Below are 6,000 nucleotides of genomic sequence, written 5' to 3' on the forward strand. Positions count from 1 at the left end.
GGCCGGCTAGGAACCGCCGTGGAGGGCGGGAGGTTGCCCCGGAGGGCCGAGGGATTGCAGGCCGTGGGTCCCCAGGACGGTTCTTCAGCCCCTAGTCAAGGCGACCCTCTGGCGGCCCGGACAATCAGGAAACCGCAGGACGTCAGAATCGGCGGCTTTGACCACGCGTGAAGGATGTGGGAGGTTGGCACACCCTACTCCCGGGGCTGGGAAAGGGATGCAGTCGCAGCCAGGCCATCGCCCCCTCCCAGGTCTGGCTCTGCGAAAATGCCTCGCACGTCCCGTGTTGCTGCTACCCAGATCTCAGGAGCAAATTAAGGGTGCTTCTCGCAGGCCGGTTTTTCTGCTGTTGGTGGCACAGAATTTTTAGGTAGTGGTGAAAACAAACTGATTGCCTAGGAATCTTAAGAGAGGATCCTAGTGCCATTGAGACTTAAAAACAGCTGGGCATGGTGGTGCATCCCTGTAATCCCTGTATTGGGAGGCTGAGCCAGAAGGATCTATGCAAATTCAAGGTCACCCTCAGGTGGGGGGAGGGGGGGGAGAGAGAGAGAGAGAGAGAGAGAGAGAGAGAGAGAGAGAGAGAGAGAGATCACTGGAAGGCTTTCTGAACAAAGTAGATTTTTACTGTGCTCCCAGGACTCTTGGGCCGCTTACCCCAGCATAATAGCATCACACTATTGGATGCAGTTCCTTCCCCTGCAGTCCTTCTCAGAGCTCTCTGAACAGCTCATAGCCACAGGGAGAAAAACCAAGAACAAAATTCAGGGGCTGCACAGCCCAGTTTTCTCTAAGAAGCTGACGTCACAGGATGACTTCCCTCGCTGAGATCAGGGCCCAGGGACCGTGATGCTGGGGCACGCCTACGCTGGGAGCACCGCCAGACTACACAGCATAGAGGTACACCACTGTGGACAGGGCTGGAGCACGTCCCAGAAGCAGCACACTAAGGAATGAAAGGCTCACCAACTGAAGCCAGAAAATGGGTATTGATATTGAAAGAGATTTAAATGCTCATTTATATGATATACAGACTGAAAAGTCTATTCCAAATGAATTAAGTACTTTAATGCCAAAAATATACCCTCAAAGACCATTACAGAAAATATAGGTGAAGAATTTCTGGACTTTGGAGTAAAGATTTCATAAATATTACAGAATATACTAATAGAAACAATAAAAACAAACTATGGACTAGAGAATAGAATGGTTTGACTTTGCTAACATAAATTAAGAACTTTTTTCTTTTAAAGACATGATAATGAGCAAAGCAAATCCCAAATGTACATTAGGAGAAAACATTTTCAGTGTGTACAGATGGCAAAGGTTTCCTGTTATAACAATATAAACGAATACAAATTGATGATGAAAACAATCAAGTAGAGAAATCAGCAACTGAAATTTGCCCAGTGGACAGGCAGCAAAGTCCACTAGAGTACTGGATGAGGAGGAGGAGACAGCAAAGGAAGGTGGTGAATGGCATTACTCGTGAGACTGTAGCTAGTTTTGCCAACCTCTGGAAGTCTTTTTAAGAATACTGCTGCCATACTGAAGGAATGGACTTGCAACTCATTCCCTTAAAGGGCTATTTCAAACTGTAGTGGTTTCCTTATAATCTGTATGGAGACATCTGTGCAGCCGGGCATGGCCGCACATGCCTATAATCTCAGCACTCTGGGAGGCTGAGACAGGAGGATCACCAGTTGAAGCCTAGCTTACACAATTTAGCAAGATCCTGTCTAAAATTCTTTTTTAAAAGGCTGGTGATGTAACTCAATGTGAAGATCCAGGGTTCAATACCAAGTACTGTGAACATTTCTCATAAATAAAACTATAGGCCATAAGATGAAGTAGGGAGTTTATTTGAAGAATACAGTGATGGATAAAGGATTAATATGTGTAACCATTGAACTAAGGAGAGGCACTAACAGGATAAGGAGTATGAGCAGGCAATATAAAAATAAATAAATAAATAAAACGTAGAAATACAATAGCATTATGGAAAGGTACACAGTAACAATTTGGAGTGCAATTTAATAAATAAATTGCATTATTCTGATGTAACAAATACTTATTCTAAAAATTGAAATAATTATTACATAACATAAAGTTCACCCTTTGAAGTGAACATCTCGGTTCTTTTTAGTGTATTCACAAAGTCATGGTTCTTTCAGTCCTATTTAATTTTCCTTTGTCCACTTGGGCTATTGTAACAAAATACTCTTAAGTTGAGTACCTTATAAACAACAGGAATTTCTCTCTCATAGCTCTGAAGTGTGGAAAGTCTAAGACCGAGGTGCTGGCAGATTCAGTTTCGTTCCAGATGCAGCCTGCTCTGCGAGTCCTCATATGGTCCCTCTGAAGCCCTTTTTTTTGTATTTAGTACAGGGACTACAGGGTTTCACTACACAGATTGGTCTTGCAGTGATCTTTCCTGTTTTTCAGCCTCCCAAGCTCTTGGATTACAGGTGCACCACCATGCCCAGTCTCAATTGCTGTCTCACCTTGGCCCGGGGTCGGGGCCAGCACGAAAGCCCTCACTTCCTAATGTCATTACACCAGGGACTCAGTTTCAGCACATGAGTGTTTTCTTTTGTTTTGTTTTGTTTTTGAGACAGAGTCTCACTATGTAGTCCAGGCTAGCCTTGAGCTCACTATGATGTCAAAGCTGGTCTCGAACTTGCAGCGATTCCCCTGCCTCAGCCTCCTAAATGCTGTGATTACAGGCATGTATCATCATGCCCAGTCCAGCGTATGAATTTTGGAGGAGGATAAGCATCCAGACTGTAGACTAATTTGAGAACATCGTTTTCCCATCCCCAAGGGGAACCTCTTCACCCATTCACACTTGCTTCCCATTCCCAAACTTTGGCAACCAGCAGTCTGTTTTCTATAGGATTACAACTGAATCCCAATCAGAAAGGCTCAGCAAAACCAAACCGAACCAAAGTGACGATTCTGTTCTGGAAATGCGTAAGGACAAGGCTGGGCCCTGTGCTGAGTGGCAGGCAGCCATTACACTGCTGGAGTTACTTGACAAACCCTAAATGGATATTTTTAGTGATTTCTTGACTGATAATGCAGAGCGAAACAAGTCTTTTTCCAGAAGAGTCTCCATTGGTTCCAGCTCTTAAATTCCACACATATTTGCTAAGGCAATGTGCAGCTAGCTGTAAAAACAAAATGAATAACTGAATGAATAAACAAGAAAACAGGGTCCAATGAATAAAAGCCAGCAGAAACCACAGATACCCAAATTGGACTAAAAATTGAAGATTATCTTAAAACTAGAAAAATGTTAATTCAGTTTAGAATGGTAGGCAGAACACTCATCTTAATGAGTGAAAAATGTTTAATATAATGCAACATCTCATGATTTTTTAAAAAACTTCTAATCAATTAGGTATAGGAGGAATCATCTTTAACTTGATTTTAACGTTATTTGTTAACAATCCATGATGAAGGGCTATCCAGATAGTTCAGCCGACTAAAGCACCTGCTTAGGCAGAGTGCAGCGGGTCCATCCCCAGCGTGCCATGCCAGCCCCCCCCCCCACGCTGAGATGGCGACGGAGGCTGGGCGTGGTGGTGCTCCTGTAATGGCAGCGCTGGGGAGGCTGAAAACAGGAGGATCAGTAGGAGTATGATCTATGTAGTGAGACACTGGAGACGCTGTACTAAAATACGAAAAAAAAAAAAAAAATCCATGACGAAGAACCTAGAGATGAGAAACTGAATGCATCTTTCACGATTTTGAACAAGACAAAGACAAAGATGCTTCTATGACTTTTTTCACATCCTATTATATGCTCTTTCAAACACTGTAGGGCAAAAAAGATGTACAAAGATATAAATATGCAAAAATTGATGCATAAAGATATAAAGACTGGAAAAAAAAGAAGAAAAAAAGATATAAAGACTGGGAAGAAAGACACAAAATGATCATTATCAGATATAGTATTGTCTGTATTTTAAAATCTCTAGACAGATTATCTCTGGGACAGCAAGGACTGAGAAAAGAGTATGAGTGTCTGAGCTCTGCACTTCCTCCACTCTTACTGGGATAACAAGGCCTGTGAGAGGAGGGTAAGGACACGTCTCCACCAACTAGGCCGACAGACCGGAACCCTAAGACCTGAGACCCAGGACAACAGCCTGAACATGAGGCCCAATGTGAATAAACATTGCCTCTGCCTTTCCGACTACTCCTTCATATTCTGCTTTGTTCTTTCCCTTCTGTGTCCTCCAGTTTCCCAAAATTGGGGTGATCATCGTTTAACCTGCAGCCTTGACTTTACTATATTTGATGTCACTCATCAGGTTATCCTATCCCCTACCCATCTTAGGATGTGAGGGCGATCTGGCTGCGACATCTGTCACCCCATTCATATCCAGGGTTGATTTGACTGATCTGGCTGGCTAGGCAGGTGTCCCCTCCCTCCCTCAGTGCTCCATGTGTGTCCTGCCTGAAGCTGCACACTCAGTCAAAGAGGATGACCACCCTTGATAGAGGAGGCCAAGGGTGTTTGAGTAGCTGTGTTCCCCTGCTAGAACCTCCAAACAAGCTCTCGTGGCTCTACCCATCTTAAACCCCTGCCCCCCCAGAAGGGTAAAATCACTAAGCGGATTTATCCACTGAGGGGAAAATCACTGCATACAAGTGCACAGTATATGTTTGGTTTTGTTATATAATTTTAGAGTTTAGTCCTGTGGTCAGAAGTAACAGGTTAATGGTTATCATAGTTTATCAATAGTTAAACTGCACTTGAAATTATTCTCATTAATAGCTGTGCTACTTTACCCAGGAAGTCATAGATATTATAAAGTTTTTCTCCTCTGTATGACAACACTGTGACTGTATGAGGTCATAATTGTCACCACAGCCAGAGAATTAGGAGCTATGGCAAATAGTAATAATCTTTTTTTGGGTACAGGGTCTTGCTACATGGCTCAGACTCATAGTGATCCTCTTGCTTCAGCCTCCCCAGTACTGGAATTACAGGAGTGCACTACCATGCCCAGTTTCGGTGGCCAGCTCAGCATGAGGCCAGCATGGCATGAGGTACCAGGGATCAAACCCAGGTCCTTGCACTTGCCAGGCAGGTGCTTAGACCACCGAGCTATCTCCCTGGCCCAGTAATCTTAAATCCTTTACAGATTGGGAAGGTAGGATCTTGGGATAGCTATAGGAAACCACCAAAATCTAGAAGATAATCCTGAAGAACAGACATGCTCTAGGGAAACCTCAATACTAGTGATAAAGCTATATATCATAGGAAACCAACAAATATCAATATAGAAAACAAAATTTAAAAATGAAATAGAAAATGGTAAGACATAGAAGCAAAATGAAACCCCAGGCCCTCAGCCTACCCAGACCAAGCCTGGAACTCAAGGACAGATATGAAATTGGAAGTCAAACACTGGAACTTAGTGAAATGATAGCAACAGAAGTGAAAAACAAGTGTAAAAGGCTATGGAGAAAATCTCTTGGGTAAAGAAGCAAATGATGCTTAAAATCAAAGCCTTTAGAGAAGACACAGATAAAAGAATGAGTGAGCTTAGAAAAATGATGGAAACAAAAATTACCCAGCATAGGAAAAAAAAGGAATCCGTGAGAAAGTCCAAACTGAAATTCAAGAGATTTAAAACCTCCATTGTAGGGGCCGGGGAGATGGCTCAGTAGAATAAATGCTTCCCTGGCAAGTGCGAGGGCCTGAGTTCAACCCCCGGTTCCACAAAAAATAAATTAAAAAATAAAATAAAAAAATAAAACCTCCACTGAATGTATATGCAACAGGTTGAATGAAGGAGAAGATAGGACTTCAGATCTTGAAAACAGCCTTGTAGCTAGTGATCATGAAAAGAAAGGTATCTTAACAATAGCAAGAAACCATGAAAAACATCAATTCAACAACTACAAGATGAAGCAAAGAAAAATAACATAAGATTGATTGGGGTCAGGGTCAGTCAGACAGCTCAGTGGACTAAAGTGCCTACT

Source organism: Octodon degus, unplaced genomic scaffold, assembly GCF_000260255.1.
Source record: "Octodon degus isolate 3935 unplaced genomic scaffold, OctDeg1.0 scaffold00373, whole genome shotgun sequence".
NCBI classification, from domain to species: domain Eukaryota; kingdom Metazoa; phylum Chordata; class Mammalia; order Rodentia; family Octodontidae; genus Octodon; species Octodon degus.